Source organism: Chiloscyllium plagiosum, unplaced genomic scaffold (assembly GCF_037043375.1).
Source record: "Chiloscyllium plagiosum isolate Xiang-an unplaced genomic scaffold, Cpla_swu_hap1 HiC_scaffold_38, whole genome shotgun sequence".
NCBI classification, from domain to species: domain Eukaryota; kingdom Metazoa; phylum Chordata; class Chondrichthyes; order Orectolobiformes; family Hemiscylliidae; genus Chiloscyllium; species Chiloscyllium plagiosum.
In genome coordinates this window covers 43,702,624-43,722,754 of record NW_028270176.1, presented here as the reverse complement: position 1 = coordinate 43,722,754, position 20,131 = coordinate 43,702,624, and the positions used below count along the sequence as shown (strand labels likewise).

General features: G+C 45.8%; 1 long non-coding RNA gene across 1 annotated transcript; it reads left to right on the top strand.

The window, feature by feature from the left end:
* The first annotated feature begins 692 nt into the window (after positions 1-692).
* Positions 693-20,077, top strand: LOC148139454 (uncharacterized). The gene is made up of 3 exons (XR_015753548.1): positions 693-827; positions 13,891-14,008; positions 17,787-20,077. It is a non-coding gene; the product is annotated as an uncharacterized LOC148139454 (long non-coding RNA).
* Positions 20,078-20,131: the final 54 nt, after the last annotated feature.

The window sequence follows — 20,131 nt, the reverse complement described above, 5'->3', positions numbered from 1 at the left end:
ATTTACAAGGATATTGCCAGGGTTTGAGCTGCAGGAAGAGAGCAAAAAGGCTGGGGCTTTCTTTCCCTGGCGCATCAGAGACAGAGGGGTGACCTCCGTAGAGGTTGATAAAATCATTGGTAGCATGGAGAGGGTAAACAGACAAGGTATTTTCCCTGAGTAGGAGAGTCCAGAAATAGAGCATAGGTTGAGAGTGAGAGGGGAAAGATATAAAAGGAAATTAAGGAGCAACTTTTTCACGCAGAGAGTGGTGCGTGTATGGAATAAGCTGCCAGAAGAAGTGGTGGAGGCTGACAGTTATAGCATTTAAAAGGCATTTTGATACTTGAAATGAATAGGAAAGATTTTAGAGGATATGGCCCAGGTGCTGGCAAGAGGGATAAGATTAGGTTCGGATATCTGGTCGGCATGGACAAATTTGACCGAAGGTTCTGTTTAGTGCTGTTTATCTGTGACTCACAGCTCAGTGGGTTTCAGTCTCTTCAAAGATAAAACTTAGTCTGTTGTATTTTAGTAAAGCTACAACATTCAGTAGGGCGACGGTTTATATCTTTAAATACACATCTTATGATACTTTGATTAAGTTTTTTAATATAAAATATTGGTACTAATTTATTCTAGAGTAGTGTTTTGTACAGCTGTAAGACTGTGTGCCTTTTCCTGGGTCTGTGGACTGTTAAGGTGCAGAGATGGCCATTCGTACAGTGATGTGCTCTTCCTGTTGGATGTAGGAGATTAAGGAAAGTTTCAATGATCCTGATTGTCTGCAGGAAGTGAGGATGCAAATCCTGTAGGATTTCATGGATCAGATGGAGCGATGGTTAAAGGTAATGAAGAATTTACAGGAGCCGGGGGGTGTGATAGGTGGCAGTTTCAGAAAGTTAGGAAAACTGCCGATCCAGTCAGGTAGATGGGTTTCCTCTCGGAAAGGGAGGAGTGGAGGGCAAGTAGTGCAGGAGTCTTCTGTGGTTATGTCCATCTCAAACAAGTATACTGTTTTGGAAAGCATCGGGGGTTACACTCTCAGGGGAATATCGCACTGACAGCCAAGTATCTAGTGTAATGTGAGGTATATCAGGTTCCACGCGATCGATGGTGATGGGGGGCTCTCTAGTCTGCAGCACAGACTGCAGTTTCTGTAGCTAAAGGTGAGACATCAGAATGGCGTGGTGCCTCCCTACTGTCTGGGTGAAGGATGGCTCTGAGGCTGCAGAATATTCTGAAAGGGGAGAATGATCAGTGGGAGGTCGCTGTACATTGGCACCAATGACATAAGAGAAAAGGATGAAGTCCTGATGAGACAATATAGCAAATTAGCCTGTAGGATAATAAGCAGGTCCTTGTGGGTAGTAATATCTGGATTACTCCCGGTGCCACATGCTAGAGAGAGTAGGAATAGCAGGGTAGAGTAGATGAATGCGCAGCCAAGGATCTGATACAGGGGAGAAGGATTCACATTTTTGGATCATTGAAATCTCTGCTCGGGTAGAATTGACGTGCATAAGAAGGATGGATTACACCTGAATTGGAAGGTGTCTAATGTCCAAGCAGGGAGATTTGTTAGTGCTACTTGGGAGGCATTAATCCAGTGAGGGAGTGGGGGTAAACCTAAAGAGATAGTGAGAAAGGAGGTAAGTCTGAGGCTGGAACAGTTGAGAAGTTAGACAGGCAAGGCAGGCAAGGCAAGGCACAGAATGAGGTTGAACTGACAAGGTACAATAGACAATCGGTGCAGGAATAGGCCATTCTGCCCTTTGAGTCAGCACCACCATTCATTATGATCATGGCTGATCGTCCACCATCAGTATACTGTTCCTGTCTTATCTCCGTAACACTTGATTCCATTATCTTTAACAGCTCTAATCATCTCTTTCTTGAAAGTATCCAGAGACTTGACCTCCACTGCCTTCTGGGGCAGTGCACTCCATGTGCCCACTACTCTCTGGGTGAAGACGTTTCTCCTCAACTCTGTTCTAAATGGCCTCTCCCTTATTTTTAAACTGTGTCCTCTGGTTCTGGACTCACCCATCCGTGGAAACATACTTCCTGCCTCCAGAATGTCCAACCCTTTAATAATCTTGTAGGTGTCAATCAGATCCCCTCTCATTCTTCTAAACTCAAGTGTATACAAGCTCAGTCGCTCCAATCTTTCAACATATGATCATTCCGCCATTCCGGGAATTGACCTCGTGAACCTACCCAACACTCCCTCAATAGCCACAATGCTCTTTCTCAAATGTGGAGACCAAAACTGCACACAATACTCCAGGTGCGGTCTTACCAGGGCCCTGTACAGCTGCAGAAGGACCTCTTTGCTCCTATACTCAATTCCTCTTGTTATGAGGGCCAGCATGCAGTGAGCTTTATTCACTACCTGTTGTACCTGCATGCTTGCTTTCATTGACTGATGTACAAGAATACCTAGATCTCGTTGTACTTCCCCTTTACCAAACTTGACTCCATTTAGATAGTAATCTGCCTTCCTGTTCTTGCTTCCAAAGTGGATAACCATACATTTATCCACATTAAACTGCATCTGCTATGCATCCGTCCACTCACCGAGCCTGTCCAAGTTAACCTGTATTCTCATAACATCCTTCTCACATTTCACCCTGCCACCCAGCTTTGTCATCAGCAAATTTGCTAATATTACTTTTAATATGTTCATCTATATTATTAATGTATATTGTAAACAGCTGCGGTCCCAGCACCGAACCTTGTGGTACCCCATTAGTCACTGCCTGCCATTCCGACAGGAAATCCATGCTGACTCTGACGAATCCTATTACCGCTATCCAAATGAGCCATAATTTCATCTTTTATAATTGACTCCGGCATCTTTCTCACCACTGACATCAAGCTAACCGGTCTCTCATTCCTTGTTTTCTCTCTCCCATCTTTCTTGAAAATTGGGACAACATTAGCCACCCTCCAATCTAATGGTACATCTCCTGATTCTGTGTCTCCCCCTTTGCAAGGGGCTGAACGTCATCCCTCACCAACAGGGCCATCCCACCCCCTCTGCCCATCAGTCTGTCCTTTTGATAGCACTGCACACTGCATTTATTTCAGTGCAAGAGGTTTGACAGGGAAAGCAGATGAGCTTAAGATATGGTTTTGAACATGGGACTGGGATATAGTGGGTATTACAGAAATGTATCTTAGGTTGAAAAGGACAGGTAGCTTAATGTTCCAGGGAATAGATGTAAGAGGAAGGATAGAAAGGGGGATAAGAGAGAAGGTGGAATGGTGTTTTTGATTAGGGATAACATTATTGTTGTGCTTAGGGAGGATATTCATGGAGGTTCACCCGGTGAACTTACTTGGGTGGAACTGGGAAATAGGAACAGGATGATCACCTTATTGAGGTTGTCTGTGTAGGTTTCATCCGGGTGCTCTGGTTTCCTCCCACAGTCCAAAGATGTGCAGGTTGGGTGGATAACCCAGGCTGAATTGCCCACAGTGTTCAGGGATGTGCAGGTTGGGTGGATTGGCCATGTGAAATTACCCATAGTTTTCAGGGATGTGCAGGTTGGGTGGATTGGCCATGGGAAATGCAGCGTTACAGGGGTAAGGTAGGAGGATCTAAGGATCAGTGTGGATGTGATGGGCCGAATGGCCTGCTTCCACACTTGGGATTCTCTGACGATAATTCTAGTAGTTTTAAAATAGTTGCAGAAAATAATAGACCAGATCTAAAAGTTGGTGTTCGAAGTTGGACAAAGGGGAATTCTGACGGTACAAGGCGAGAACTTTCAATATTTCTTTGCAACCCCCAGGTAAAGGGATGGCTGGGAAGTGGGAACATGGGAACAGAAGGAATAGGAGCAGGAGTAGACCATCTGGCCCCTCAAGCCTGCACTGCCATTCAATAAGGTCAGGGCTGAGCTTTTCATGGCCTCAGCTCCACTTTCCTGCTCCCTCACTATAACCCTTAATTCATTTCCTGTTTGCAAATCTATCTTTTGTCTTTCAAGTTGATAACGTCAACTGCTGCACTCAGCAGGGAATTCCACAGATTCATAACCCTTTACTGAAGAAGTTCCTCCTCAACTCTGTCCTAAATCAGATACCCCCTTATTTTGACGCTATGCTCTCTCGGCTGACCCGCCCCTCCCCCAATGGAAATAAACTCCCCGCTTCTATCTTATCTATTCCCTTCTTAGTTTTATTTTTTCCAATACAACCACCCATTCTTCTAAATTCCAACAAGTACAGTACCAGTCTATTCGGTCTCTCCACATATACCAACCCTCTCAAACTAGTGACCCTCCTCTGCACCCCATCCAGTGTCAGTACATCCTTGCTGAAATAAGGAGATCAAACCTGTACACAGTACTCCAGGTGTGACCTCACCAGCACCCTATACAGCTGCAGCATAACTATCCCTCTGGCAATGAAGGACAATATTCCCTTCACCATCTCTTTTAGTCCCCTGGGATGCATTCCATCATGGCCAGGAGACCCATGTACTTTTGGGCTGTTATCTTTCCCAACATTACCTCTTTACTGAGAATGACTGTTTCCATGTCCTCATCTGCCATTGCCTCCATAGGCCTGTGAAAATGAGACAACAAGAGTACATAGACAGTATGTTCCTGTTAAGGCCAAGGCTGGTAGGTGAGCCTGAAGTTAGTGGCAGACAAGGTGTTGGAAGGAATTCTGAAGGACAGGTTTATATGTTATTGGAAAGACAAGAAGTGAGTAGGGATAGTCAGCATGGCTTTGTACATAAATTACTAATTTGGACTTCAGAAAGACATTCAAAAAGGTTCCACATAACAGACTGGTTAGCAAGTTATACACCATGGGATACGGAGAGAACCAGCTGTTTGGATACAAATTGGCTGGAAAGTTGGAGACGGAGGGTAGTGCTTTTCGGACTGGAGGCCTGTGATGAGCAATATGGTGTAAGGATCGGTGCTGGGTCCACTGCTTGTCATTTATAATTTGACATTTATATCAATGATTTCTATGTGAATATGAGGTATAGTTAGTGGGTTTACAGTAGACATCTAAATTGGAGGCGCACTGGACAGCGAAGAAGGTTACCTCAGAGTACAATGGGACTTCAATCAAATGGGCTGAGGATTATCAGATCGAGTTTATTTCAGATAAATGTGAGGTGCTCCATTTTGGAAAAGCAAATGAGGGCAGGAATTATATACTTAATGGGAAGGTCCTGGGAGAGAGAGACCTTGGAGTGCAGGTTCATAGTTCCTTGAAAGTGGAATCATAGGCAGGGTAGTGAAGAAGGTGTTTGGTGTACTTGCCTTTAATGGTCAGTGCATTGAGTAGTGGAATTGGCACGTCATTTTGCGGCTGCACAGCACATTGATTCAGCCACTTCTGGAATCCTGTTTTCAGTCCTGGTCTCCCCGCTATTGGAATGATATTGTGAAACTTGAAGGGGCTTGGAAAAGATCTGCAAAGATGTTGCCAGGGTTGAGGGTTTGAGCTATATAGGTAGAGGCTGAATAGGCTGGGGTTGTTTCCCCTGGAGCATTGGATACAATTATGAGGGGCATGGATAGGGTGAAATCCCAGGGTCTTATTCCCAGGATATGTGAGTCCAAAGTTTGGGGGCACAGGCTTCAGGTGTGAGGGAAAAGATTTAAAAGGGATCTAAGGGGCAATGTTTTCCAGCTGAACATGGTACGTGTATGGAGTGAGCTGCCAGAGGAAGTGTGTAGGCTGGTACATTTACCCAATTATGCCTTTGAGATGTTGTATGTGATTAGCAAAGGTTTAGAAGGATATAGGCCAAGAACTGGCATATGGGATGAGACTAATTTAGGATATCTGGTCAGCATGGACACGTTGGATCGAAGGGTCTGTTTCTCTGCTGTACATCTTTATGGCACTACTAAAATTAAGATGGGTTTCTCTTTTATAGAGAGTTAACAGAAGGTCAGATAATTCTCCTTGGAGCTGAGAAGGTTAGGCAGTGATTTCGACCAGGAGCAGGATTGTTTCCAGGATATTTAATTTACCGAGTGACAGAGGGAGAATTTGTTAACGTCACAATTTTTAGTAACTACCTTCAGATAACTGGCAAATAATGCAGGTTAAAAATGTGAAGATTATTTTACTCACTAAGATCTTAGCATCTGGAACAGTTTGACCGAGAGCTGGATGCAGATTCAGTAGTTATTGTCAAAACAAATTTGGAATTTAACTTTTTTAAGGAAGGATTTGGAGGGCTACAGACAAATGGGTGGTGAGTTGGGATAGACTGGCACCATCTCCAGCGGGAGAGAGTACATCCCCAATGGGCTGAATAGCCACAAACCCCTGTGCTCAGTGTTACTGCCCCATTCACTGTGAATGATGAAGCTCATCCCAGGGCAGAGTCATAGAGACATACAGCATGGAATTAGACCCTTTGGTCGAACTGGTCCATGCCGACCAGATATCCCAACCTAATCTAGTCCCATTTGCCAACACCCTTCCTATTCACATACCTATCCAGATGCCAAATGGTGTAATTGTACCAGCCTCCACCACTTCCCTGAACAGAAGATTCCATACACGTACCAATCTCAGTGTGAAAAAAGTTGCCTCTTGGGTCCCTTTTAAATTTTTTCCCTCTCACCTTAAACCTACACCCTCTCGTTTAGACTCCCCCACCCCGGGGAAAAGACCTTGTCTATTTTTCCCATCCATACTCCTCAGGATTTTATAAACCTCTATGAGGTCACCCCTCAGCATCCGATGCTCATGGGAGGAACCCACTCATGTCACAATGGGGCCCCGGTGATTGACAGCAGCTTCAGACCAATAGGAGAATAGGCGTCATCCTCCAGCCAATGGGAGTGAATTGAGATGGGTCCAGCAGGCCAACTTGTGGCCATAAGCTGTGCAGGCGCAGTGTCACGGTGAGAGGGGACTTAGTGAGTGTGAAGGGAGTGGGAGAGACTGCAAAGTCTGGGGAAGAAATAGAACTATTGTGGACTGGGAGTGTTTATAAATACATGGCTTTAGGCTGCTAGACCTGAATTAGAAATTCCTTGTAAATTCGAACCAAAAGAACTGCGGATGCTGTAAATCTCACACAACAACCAAAAGGGACTGGAAAAGCTCAGCAGGTCTGGCAGCATCTGTGAAGAGAAATCAGAGTTAATATTTTGGATCTGCTGACCCTTCCTCAGAACTGATGTTACTGAAAAGAAATGTCAGTTTATATGCAGAAGGTAGGGGTAAGGAGTAAATGATAGGTGGTGATCGAGTCCAAAGAGATGGGAGCAGTTGGACAAAGGAATGGATAATGATTTGGCTGGTGGAGGGTGAATAGCTGTTTATGGGGGCTGTTAGTGGCAAACCATAGGTAATGTGTAATGGTAGGCTGTGATAACAAGGCCTGGTATGTGGGGTAAAAGGCTCGGGCGCAAAGACATTGGAGAGTTCAGAACCTAAAATTATTGAATTTGATACTGGGGATAGAGGTGTGCAGGGTCCACAAGTAGAAGATGAGTTGTTTTTCTTCCAGCTTGCGTTAACGTGTGGCGCTGGAAAAGCACAGCAGGTCAGGCAGCATCTCAGGAGCAAGAGAATTGACATTTTGGGCATATTCTTTTCATCAGGAATACCGGGATTGGTGGGGGAGGGGGAGTAGTAAGAGGGCTGAGAGATAAATAAGAGGGATGTGTGGGGATGGTGGGAAGAGAGCTAGGAAGGCAATAGGTAGATATAGATGGAGGGTAATGGAGAGAGGGTAGAGTGGATAATTGGAAAGGAAGATGGACAGGTGGGACAGTTCAAGAGGGTGGTGTCGAGTTGGAGGGTTGGATCTGGGTTAAGGCAGGGGAGGGGAGATGAGGAAACCTTGATTCTGTGGTTAAAGGGTCCCAATGTGGAAGATGAGGTTTTCTTCCTCCAGGCGTCGGGTGGCTGGGATTTGGTTGTGGAGGTGGCACAGGATTTGCATGTCCTTGGCGGAGTGGGTGGGGAAGTTGAAGTGGTCGGCCACAGGATGGTGGGGTTGGTTGGTGCATGCATCGCAGAAATGTTCACTGACACATTCCGCAAGTTGGTGTCCTGACTCCCCAGTGGAGAGGAGACCACACCGAAATCAAAGGCCGTAATAGGTAAGGTGGTTGGATGTGCAGGAAAATCTCTGCTGGATGTGGAAGAATCCTTTGGGGGTGAGGGGGAGATGTGGGCACAGGTTTTACACCTCTTGCATTGGCAAGTGAAGGTGCTGGGAGTGGATGGTGGATGGATCTGACTGGGAATTCACAGGGAATGGTCTCTGTGGAATGCTGAAAGGAATGGAGAGGGAAATATACCTCTGGTGGGATCTGATTGTAGGTGGTGCAATTGCAGGTACATTGTATCTGGGTGGAAGGTGAGGACTAGGGGGTTCTATCCTTGTTGCAGTTGGAGGTGTGGTTCAATGGCAGAGGTGTGGGAAGTGGTGGAGATACACTGGAGAGTGTTGTTGACCACACAGGAAGGGAAATTGCAGTCCTTGAAATACGGGGCGTTTTGGTATGTCCTGGAGTGTTCTGCCAGCTTGCATCAAGCTTCACTGGAACACTGCAGTAAGCATGAGACAGATGTTGGCCAGGGTACAGACTCGTGTGTTAAAGTAGCAGGCAGCTGGAAGTTCAGGGTCTTTTTTGTAGCAGAACGTAGATCATCAGCTGCCATTTCCACCAGCTCCACTGAGATGCTGCCAGACACAGGTTCCTGTGCCCTTCATTAACAGCCAAGCACCCTCCCACCAGATTGTTATCCACTCCTTTGTCTTTCCAAATGTTACTGTTTCTTTTGGGCACTGACCTCACCTATTATCTACTCTTTATACCCCTATTTCCTTCAGTCCAAAGGTATGTAGGTTAGGTAAATTGGCCAAGCAGAATTTCTCGTAGTGTTCAGGGATGTAGAGGTTAGGTGCATTAGTCAGGGGAAGTGTAGAATAATAGGGTCGGGGGATGGGTTTGGTTGAGAAACTCTTCAGAGGATGGATGTTGACTTGTTGGGCCGAATGGCCTGTTTCCACACTGTAGATATTCTAATTTTCCCAGCTGCCATCTGTTCTGAGGAAGGGTCACTGGACCTAGAATGACCCTTGGTGTGTGCAGGAAGAGGAAACAGGAAAGGGGAGTTGGATCCGGTTTAGACTGGGAGGGTTTAATTACACCCTGTACATGTAGTTAGGCCTGAATTAGAACTCTTGGTCCCACGTTTACAGCAAAAGGGAAAATGGCTGTGGCCCTCAGGCGTTGATAGATCCTGGGTTATGGCCGCCATCTTTATTGGGGGCAAGGTACAGAGAGGCACATGGACATGTCCTCTTCCTGGGTGGGTGCGGCTGTTTTGAAGAGGAGCATTTAAACATCAAACACATACCAAGAGAAATATTTGTCTTTACTGTTCAGCCTGCACTGACTGTGAGTTTTGTTTTTTCAATTCATTTTATAGGATATTAATTGAGAATAATTGAGACAGGGATCTCAAAAGCAATTTTCTATCATCAGCAGGGTCATCAGGATCTGAATACCATTGACATTTAACTGTGGAAGGTGAAAGTTGTGTCTGTTCTGTCTGTGTGCAAGTATCTTTTTTTCAAGCAAAAAGAAGAAAGATGTTCAAACTGTGGTTGGATCACCCTTGGGGTTTGTGCTCAATTCTGGACCCTGCAGATGTGGAAGGGGGTATTAGCCTGAGATGGAGAACAAATTGATCCAAATTATACCTCGTCTCTTTCTAGGAACTGTCAGATTTAGACCCAATCACCCACTTCATGATGTTAACCTGTAAACTCCTTATTTTCAATTCCCTGCAAACTTCTCAATAAAATTCCTTGTGGACTCAAATTCCAGCACCATTTCAGGTGAAATGTTCCAGGTTCTCACAAGTGTCTGTTCATCCAGAAACTGCTGAAGTCCATGTTGACTCTGGGGTTACAAAGGGCTGAATTGAAAGATGAGATGCTGTTCCTGACCTCCCATTGAGATGCATTGGAACAGTACAGGAGGCTGAGGGCAGTGTAGGTGGGAGCAGACAATGAGAATGACAGGGCTGCACTGTGAGGGCTGCTTGGCATAAATGAGAGTGTTTTGGAGTTGGGTGTAAACAGAGCGAGGTGAGACAGGAAGAAGGTGAACCTCAGTTTCAGTTTTAGTTCAGACCATTCAGAAATTCACATGGTCCCAATGGGAACAGCCAAGTTGTAAGCGATACCTGCTGAGTTTTTTTTAAAACAGTTTTTAAAAGTGTAAAATGTCGTCTTAAGTAAAGATCGGGCTTTTGATTATAATGGAAATGTTTGCAGTGAAGGAAGGTTGCTAGGTCATTTAAATTCTCTTAATTGGAGTAACTAGCTGAAACTAGAAAGACGTTGTGACAGCATACCTCAGACCAGTGGTGTGCTCCTCTTGCAAAATATGGGAAATAAGGGACGCTTCCAGTGTCCGTGACGGCTATGTGTGCAGGAAGAGTGCCCGTGACGGCAATGTGTGCAGGAAGAGTGCCCATGTGCAACTACTGGGAAACTGCTTTTCAGACCTGGAACTGAGAGTGGACTCACTGTGGAGCAATACTGAGAATATTATGGACAGCATATTTAGTGAGTTAGTCACACTGCAGGTGAGGGTTACACAGGCAGAAAGGGAATGGGTGACCATCAGATCAAGTAAAAGGCTCAGGAAGGAAGTGCAGGACTCCCCAGTCATCGTTCCCCTTCTCAGACAGATATTGTGCACCACTTGGGATTCTACAAGTGGGGAACAGGTGGATTGGGGTCTCAGGGGAAATCAGCAACAGATGATGACATGACACCACAGATAGCTCCGCTGCAAAGAACTGCAGGAAGGAGAATGGCAGAGCTATAGTGACAGGGGATCCAGTAGCCAGGGAGACAGGCGTGTCTGTGGCCACAGACATGAATCCAGACAGTGGAATTGAACCCAGGTCCATTTATTAATAAGTGCACAGACCAATAAAGGTCAGCGTCCCAAATACAACCTTCAGCACTTGATCGCCCTGAAGCTCTACTTTCCAAGGACTGTGCACTTGTTCTGAGCCCTTCGGAGAGATTGAAGGGGGTAGGGAGAAAACAGGAACAGGGTTGCGTTGTAATCTACAAAATAACGGTCACCCTCCGCTCTCGGTCTCTCCCCTCTGTCTCCAACCTCCCATCGTACCTCCTCCCCACCGCAGGGAAAAGACCTTGTGTATTTACCCTATCCATGCCCCTGCTGATTTTATAAACCTCTAAAAGGTCACCCATCAGCCTCTGAACCTCCAGGGAAAACAGTGTATTCATCCTCCCCCCTGTAGCTCAAATCCTCCAACCCTGGCAACATGCTTGTAATTTGTTTCTGACCCTTTTCAAGTTACACAATATTGTTTTGATAGGAAGGAGATCAGAATTGCATGCAATATTCCAAGCGTGACCTAACCAATGCTCTGTACAGCCGCAATATATCCTCCCAACTCCTATACTCGGTGCTCTGACCAATAAAGGATATCATACTAAACACCTTCTTCACTATCCTATCTACGTGCGATTCTGCTTTCAAGGAGCTATGAACCTGTTCTCCAAGGTCTCTTTGTTCAGCAGCACTCCCGAGGACCTTACCATTAAGTGTATACACCGTGCTGATATTTTGCTTTTCTAAAATGCAGCACCTCACATTTATCTAAATTAAACTCCATCTGCCTGCCCTCAGCACATTCAACCATCTGATCCAGATTCTGTTGTAATCTGAGATAATCCTCTTCACTGTCCACTGTACCTCCAATGTTGGTGTCATCTTACTAACATTACTTCTTATATTCGCATCCAAATCATTTATATAAATTATGAAAATTAGTGGATCCAGCACCGATCCTTTGTGACACCCCACTGGTCACAGGACTCCAGTCTGAAAAGCAACCTTCCACCACCACACTCTGTCTTCTACCTTTGAGCCAGTTTTGTATCCAAATGGCTAGTTCTCTCTGTATTCCATGAGATCTAACCTCGCCAACCAGTCTCCCATGGGGAACCTTGTTGAACGCCTTACTGAAGTCCATGTAGATCATTTCCACCGCTTTGCCCTCATCAATCCACTTTGTTGTTACTTCAAAAAAATTGACTCAAGTTCATGAGATGTGATTTCTCACACACAAAGCTGTTATAATATCCAGGACTTAACTCTGTACATTGGGGTCTGCGTCACCCAGTTATAGATGTTAATATTCTGGATAAAGTTCACGCACGCCAGCTTTATGTTAGTGACTGTGTATTGAGTCTTGTTGATATCACCAACACAGGTGAGTTCCATTTGAAAGGCAGTCCCTATATCCCTAACCCACTCCCATCTGCTCTGTCCCCATCCCCACCGTAGAAAGTAAGTGGGAGGAGTTCATGGAGTTTCCATGTGAGTGAGATTGAGAAAATCTTCCCTTCTTTCCACTAGCCCACAAAGAAGTGGTGATAGTCTCCTTACTACCATTAAGTGTATACATGCTGCTAATATTTGCTTTTCGAAAATGCAGCACCTCACATTTATCTAAATTAAACTCCATCTCCCTCTTGGGTTCAGGGTTTGGTAACAGCGGCTTTGAAGAGGCTGATTAGAAAACGTGCCCAAGCCACCAGGCCATATTGTCTTCCAGCTGTCCCTGCCTGAGCCTCGAACCAGAACATTCCTGTAGTTTCTCTCCTGTCAGACTCTCCCATTGCTCAGTTTGTCCAGGATCCCCTCCTGCTGCTGCACTGATCCTGTCCCTCACTGACCTGTCCATCCCCCAGTGTCCTCCACATTCATTCATTGTTTACAATCCCACTGTCCCAGTCCTCCAGCCCCGCCCCCTCCACCCTATTGGGCAGCAGCTGCTGTCAATCACCCAGGCTCCCGTGTGATCTGGAGCATGTGCTGTAGGAGGGGAGACCAGTGCACAGGCGCAGTGCTGGGCAATTGTTGGCGAATGTGCAGTATGGGTCAGTGCCAGGGAGGCTGTGGGTGTGTGGGATTAATCTGTCATTGGCAGTTCCTCCCTCTGAAAACAGGACCCAGCGGAATGGCCCCTTCCCTGGTATCCTGACGAGTGGCCAAAGTGTCAATGGGGAAGCATTCTTATGATGATTCAGGAATGTTATGGAAAGGGACAGGGGTGGACCTGTAATTAGAGTTCTAATCTGTTTCATTTTAGTTCAACCAGATATGATTTGGACAGTGTGTGCAGGATGGTTCTCATCAGAGGTCGGAGTGGGGGAAATGAGTAAGACGTTCCAGATTGAGGGGAATAAAATCAATGTGCGTCTGACCAGGAAGGACCCCTGGGAGGTGGGGGAAGTATTCATCAACACCCACGAGGCTCTGAGTCAGACTCATTGATTTGATTAGATTTTCTACAGTGTGGAAACAGGCCCTTTGGCCCAACCAGTCCACACGGACCCTCCAAAGAGCAACCCACCCAGACTAATTTCCCTCTGACTAAAGCACCTAACATATGGGTAATTTATCATGACCAATTCACCTGACCTGCACTATCAGTCTTTGGATTGTGGGAGGGAACTGGAGCACCCGGAGGAAACCCACGCAGACACGGAGAGAATGAGCCCGAGGCTGGAATCGAATCTGGGACCCTAGTGCTGTGAGGCAGCAGTGCTAACTACTGTGCCATCGTGCTGCCCACTTTTTGGTTCTTAGTCTGCAGGCAGGAGCGAGGAAACTGAATGAAAAGAGAGGAGAGAGTGTTAGAACTGGGTGTGGTGACTGGGTGTGGTGGGAAGGAGTGAGGAGATTGGTTTGGATTTCAGTTCACAGAAGAGAGCAATTGTGAGACTGAGATTTTCAGCTTTGGGGAAAACAAAGAAACTACAATGTAATACTATAATTGTCTTATGAATTTCCATCCTGTGCTAACGGTGGTGACCTGTTTTCTCTATTGTAGGGTTCTGAAAGGGCGGATTTGTGGATGAGAAATTCAAATTGAACTTCCTGTTCCGTTTTGATGGTTACTTGATCCGTGCCGATCTGAATATCATTGGCCTTTTCATGTGGAAGGAAAGGTGTGTATTCTGTCCATGGGCGAATATTTCAAATGTCAGTGTGACGGGAAACATTACTGAGACGCAGCTAAGTCCGTGTTAGTGTGGTGACTGTGGAGAGAGAGTTCATTTGTTTTTAAAAGTCTGAAAAACATGGCACATTTCCCAGGAACAATTAAGCTACAGAATTGTTTTGTATGAGGACAAGTTTTTAATTAATCATGCAACCAGAAAGACACCACGATACCTGCACCATGGAAAAAAAAACTATGAAAGCGGGACTGTTGTAAAGGGCTTAATTATCGATCATGGCTTTTAATCCATTGGCGTTGTCACGTCGGCTCCAGTGCCTTTGGGAAACACTGGAAATCTGATGAATGTAATGTAGGTTTCAATTATTAAACTGTAAAAAGTGCAGAAGAAATTTACAGGGATTTTTGCCAGGGCTCAGGGGTCTGGGTTAGCGGGAGAGGTTGTGCAAGTGAGGATTTTTATTTTGTTTAGAGCAGAGGAAACAGGGGGGATCTTTTCTGGAAGTGTATAAGAGGCTTGTATAAGGAGAATGCATTCAGTCTTTTTCCCAGGGAATCAAGGAGTGGAGGCATCAGTTTAAGGTTAGAGGAGAAATTATGAAAGGGAAGCTGAGGGGCACCTGTTTTACACAGAGGGTGGTATGTATACGGACTGAGCTACCAGTGGAAGTGGTTGAGGCGGGTCTGTTACCAACATGTAAAAGACATTTCGACAAATACATGGATAGGAAAGTTTCAGAAGCAGATGAGCCAAGTGCATGGAAATGGGGTTAGCGTGGATGGACATTCTGGTCGGCATGGGCCATGTTGGACCAAAGGGCCTGTCTCTGCTGTAGGACTCTGACTCCAAGTATATTTACTATTTCTCCCGCTATCTCTGGTAGCACCCTGGGATGTATTCCATCAGGGCAAAGAGACTTGTCTACCTTTAGCTCCATTTGTTTGTCCAACTCTAACGCTTTCGTGATAATGATTGTTTCTTGGTCCTCACCTTCCTCAGTATCCTTATCAATTACTGGCATTTTCTTCGTACCCTCCACTGTGAAGACTGACTGCTGTGTACCCATATTCCTGAACCCTGCTGGATAGGAATAACTAGGCACAGAACTCTGAGAGGTCTTCTTTGAGTCTTTATTGATGAGACATGGCAGTTCCCTGGATAGTGTACATGCAGAACACCTCCAGGCAGCATCAGGTAACTCCCCGCCTATCCGATGTGCCGCTCCCATTCTTATACCTTTGTGGTTTGTGGTTTTGAATGGCCGCTGTCTCTCTTTATTATCTCCATGGCAACGGCAGTTAGAAAGTCGAGTTCAGCTCAACACTTTGTGGTTAAACCACATACCCCTCCCCCACGCCCCGGTGGCTCAGTCAGGTATCTGACAGGCACTTCAGTTTCAGTGGGGCTGTCTGTCAGGATTCTGATGTGGAAGAGCCGGTGTTGGAGCGGGGTGGTTAAAGTTAAAAACCACACATCACCAGGTTATAGTCCAACAGGTTTATTTGGAAGTACAAGCTTTTGGAGTGTGCTGTGATTTGTAACGTGATCAGGATTATCTCTGTAGTAACAGTTAAGTGCTTCAACAATTCCAGAGGCCATATGTTCCCAACACAATAGGTTCCCCTCTAGCCGTGTAAACTGCTATTCTGTCCCTGGGGATAGCTGCTCATCACTTTTCTCCCCCAATCCCATCTAGCTTTCTGTTGATCTTTAAAGTTTTTCTCATCTCCTAGTTTCTCCTTTGTCTTTGCCAATTTGTATGCTTTCTATTTCAATTTGATAGACTCCCTTATTTCCTTAGCCATCAATGGCAGATTACTCCTTTTCCTACAGTTCTTCCTTTTCACTGATATATACTTTTGCTGAGCGGTTTGAAAAATTCGGTGATATTCCTCCACTGTCCGTCAACTGTCCCACCGTAAAGTCTTTGCTTCCAGTCTACATTAGCCAACTCCTGCCTCATCCTATTGTAGTCTCCTTTGTTTAAGCACAGGATCTGGATTGGATTTAATCTTCCCGCTTTCCAACTGTATTCTAAATTTGACCATACTTATCACAAGTCTTTTATCAGATTACGAGGTGAGACAATGTTAGCTGAGTGTTTTGGTTTTCATTGTCAGAGACCTTGGCTTTGTAATAAAATACAGGATAGATATTCACGACAGAGTATTCTGGACGGTGTGAATGTACTACACAATCTAAAATCACAAATCACTGTCTCCCCTCAGTTTAGAATTGCAAAATCATTATCTCCTATATGCTACGTCATCTTCTAAGTTTGAAATGCTAATCCACCTGACTATCCTGCATTTTCCAGAAATCTCCTTTGGTGAAGGTGGTGAGTTTTGGATTCAGCTTTCCAGTTGTTACTGTAAGAAGATAAGCACTGGGCACAGGAGAGGCAATGCAGCCCTTCGAACCAGCTCCACCATTTAATACAGTGATAATTGAGCTCACCTCTGTCTCAGCTGGATTTTCCTGCCTGCTCTCCCTCACTCTTCAACTCATTGCAAATTAAAAATCTGTATCTCTCCATTAAATTTGCTCATTGTCCTGGCATCCACCGCATTTTGAATAGGGAATTCCACAGATTCACAACACATCGAGATAAGTACATTCTTCTTCATGAGAATAGAATAGAGTCCCTATAGTGGTCCACACCAACCCTATGATGAGCATCCCATTCAGACCGACCCACTCCCTGTAACCCTGCATTTCCCCTGGCTAATTGCCTAACCAGCACATGCATGGAAACTGGGCAGTTTAGCATGGGCAATCCACCTAATCTGCACAGATTTGGACTGTGGGTGGAAACTGGAGCAGACGTCAGGGGAATGTGTAAACTCCACACAGTCGCCTAAGGCTGGAATCAAACCCAGATCGCTGACGTTGTGAGGCAGCAATGCTAACCACTCAACTACCTCTGCTTAAAATCTGCTTCTCCTTATTAACCTCTCTATCACCCAATTTGCTTAATCTATATTCCTCACGTCAGAAATCAGGTCGTGGAAACGAATGTCTCAGTGAAACCCAATGACAGCCTACGTGTCTTGTGTGTCTGAATGGGGATTTGATAGACAACACCCTCCAGCCCACACTTTTCATTCACTTTCCAGAGACAGGGCTCAAGTAGCTTCCTGGGGACTATAACTCCCACAATCCCTGAGGCAGGGGACCACACGTGTGTGGGGAAACCCGGCACTGTACATGTACAGAGTGTGGGCGGATTTTGGAGCATGTGCTTTGGGGTACCGAGCGGAAAGGACTTCACACTGTGATTGGCTGAAGGAGGAACACATTCGCTTTTAGTGTTGATCTGCCGGGGAATTAAGGTGTCACCACACCCACGTGGGACCAAGTTACATCCCCAATGCGTCATAATGCTGGGAATCGACCTATGGGAAACCAAGAAGGATCTAACCCATTCTCCCAGACTGAAGGTTCCTCTTCTGTCCAGGATCAGCCACCTCCCTGTCTGTTCCCTTTTGTTTCATTCTGCTGTTACATTATTGACTTGCAGCAACTGAAGGGAAAGGAATTGAACCCAAAAAGGTTGCAGAGTCAAACCAGGACGGGAAGCGGTGGCATGGATCTGTTTATCAGCAACTCCATGAGAATGGGGAGGGTGTACATTTGGGGTAGCAGAGTCAGAATGGTGGGAGAGAGTAAGTGGGTTACAGCTTTAGAGAAAGACAGGGAAAAAGATATTCCAGATAAACTAAAATTGTCTTCTGAATTTCTAATCTGTACATATTCCTTTATACAGGGTGCTAGATGATGAAGATTTACAGACTGAAATCTCAAAATCATGTGCAGATCATGATTAAGTAAACCAGCATTTGACGAACCAAAGACTGAGAGTCAATCGGCTAAAATTCTGCAACACTCTCCCTCACGGCATTGTCGGTCTATCTACGCCAAATGAACTGCAAATGGTTCAAGACAGCAGCTCACTACGATCTTCTCAGGAGACTGAGCTGGATGGTCAGCTGTTTCCCATTGAATGGTGGCGCAGGATTGAAAAGCCGAAAGCCCCCCTCCTGCCCCTATCTCCCAGCTCTGTATATAACCATGGAGCCCGGGTAGGAAGGAGTAGGCAGGACAGGGACTCTCCGGGAGATTGCGCTTCCAGATCAGTTTTCAGTGAGGGATGGTTTGATGGACTTTGTTTAACATTTGTCTTTAATGCAAAGTTTGTAAATTTGGTTTTAAAAAATGTAAGAGTTTATTCCATGACAAATAAAACGAAAAGAAAAGAAACAAAACGATCTGAATATAACAGTTTTAACATTTCAAACGCCGTATAAAACAAAATCCCGAGACTCCCGGACACCATCACTTTCCAGTTTCTCAAACTCCAGGAGATATTCACCCCCTGTCGGAACCTTTGGTTTGATTTAACTGCTTTTCAGTTCTCGTCCTGTGAGCTGTGGAGTTTTCTTTTTTCCCCATTTCTCCGACCCAGAAGTGTTATCACAGCAACCTTCCCACCATCAAAATCATCATTACGCCATTATAGCAGTAAACCACCTGAATAACCAATTGAATATTTATAAACAAAGCCCATTATGGGCAAAGCAAACCATTACAAGTGGGAGAGTGGGAAAGGACGAAATCAAAGTAGAGTTGGGGGTGAGGGGTCAGCGCTGGAGATGAAGGGGTGCCCACCTCTATCTAAAGGCATCAAGAGCATTGATACACACCACATGCTCCATCTCCAAAGACACCCTGCTCTATAGCCTTTATCCTCAATCATAGACTAGAATCCCTACAGTGTGGAAGGAGAGCATTGGCCCATCAAATCCCACCAAACATCCAAAGAGCATCCCACCCAGAGCAATCCAGAGTAACATTGCATTTCCCATGGCTGATCCACTAGTCTACACAATCCTCGACACTGTAGGCAATTTAGCACGACTGATCCTGCACATCTTTAGCTTGTGGGAGGAAACCAGACCACCTGGAGGGGACCCACACTATCATGGGGAGAATGTGGGAACTCCACACAGGCCGTTGGCCAAGGCTGGACTCCAACCTTGTACATGATGTCGTGAAGCAGCAGTGCTACAATCAATTTAAATCAAAATAGATGGCCCCCTGCTCATTGTCACATGACTGTTTGTGGAGACTTACTGCCCAAAGAGACACCCTGAGGTTCAGAAAGTGACAATGTAAGTTCAGTCAACTCCAGCCCAGTTAATGTGATTAACAACCACAACATCAATACTCCAACAGTGTCATCATGTGCAAGGTCCAGTCCTGACTCTGATGGACAGTAACATCAGAATCAGAGTCCTGCAGTGATGTGTGAACTCTACCCCACACAGAGCAGGGGATGACCACTTCCCTGTGTGCACTTCTGGGCTCTCAGTCGTGTTGAAGACCCAACAAATCCCTTGTCACACAGAAAGGTAAAAAGCTCCTACCCTGCTGGGCTCTCAGGGGACAGGATGTATAACTGAATCCTCTCTCCCACACTGACCATCTGAATGGCCTCTCCCCCATGGGCTCACTGGGGTCTCAGGGGGGCAGGATGAATCACTGAATCCCCTCTCACACGCTGAGCTTCTGAATGGCCTCTCCCCTGTGTGGGCTCACTGGTGTCTCAGGGAGCAGGCTGAATCACTGAATCCCCTCTCACACAGTGACCATCTGAATGGCCTCTCCCCTGTGTGGGCTCACTGGGGGGGGGGGGGGGGGGGGAGGCAGGATGAATCACTGAATCCTCTCTCCCACACTGACCATCTGAATGGCCTCTCCCCTGTGTGGGCTCGCTGAAGTCTCAGCATGTGATGCATTTGAGTGAATCTCTCCCCACACACTGGGAGCAAGTGAATGGCCTTTCCCCAGAGTGAGCTCTCTGGGGTCACTGCAGGTAGTGCATTGAGTGAATGTCTCCCCACACTGAGAAAGTGAATGGCCTTTCCCCAGAGTGAGCTCGGTGTTTCAGCATTTCAGAGGACCTAGTGGATCCTTTCCGACACACTGAGCAGGTGATTGGCCTCTCCCCAGTGGGAATGCACTGATGTCTCTGCAGGTGAGAGATTTGAATGAATTATTTCACACACATGGAGCAGGTGGAGGGTCTATATCCTCTGTGCCCTCTCTGGT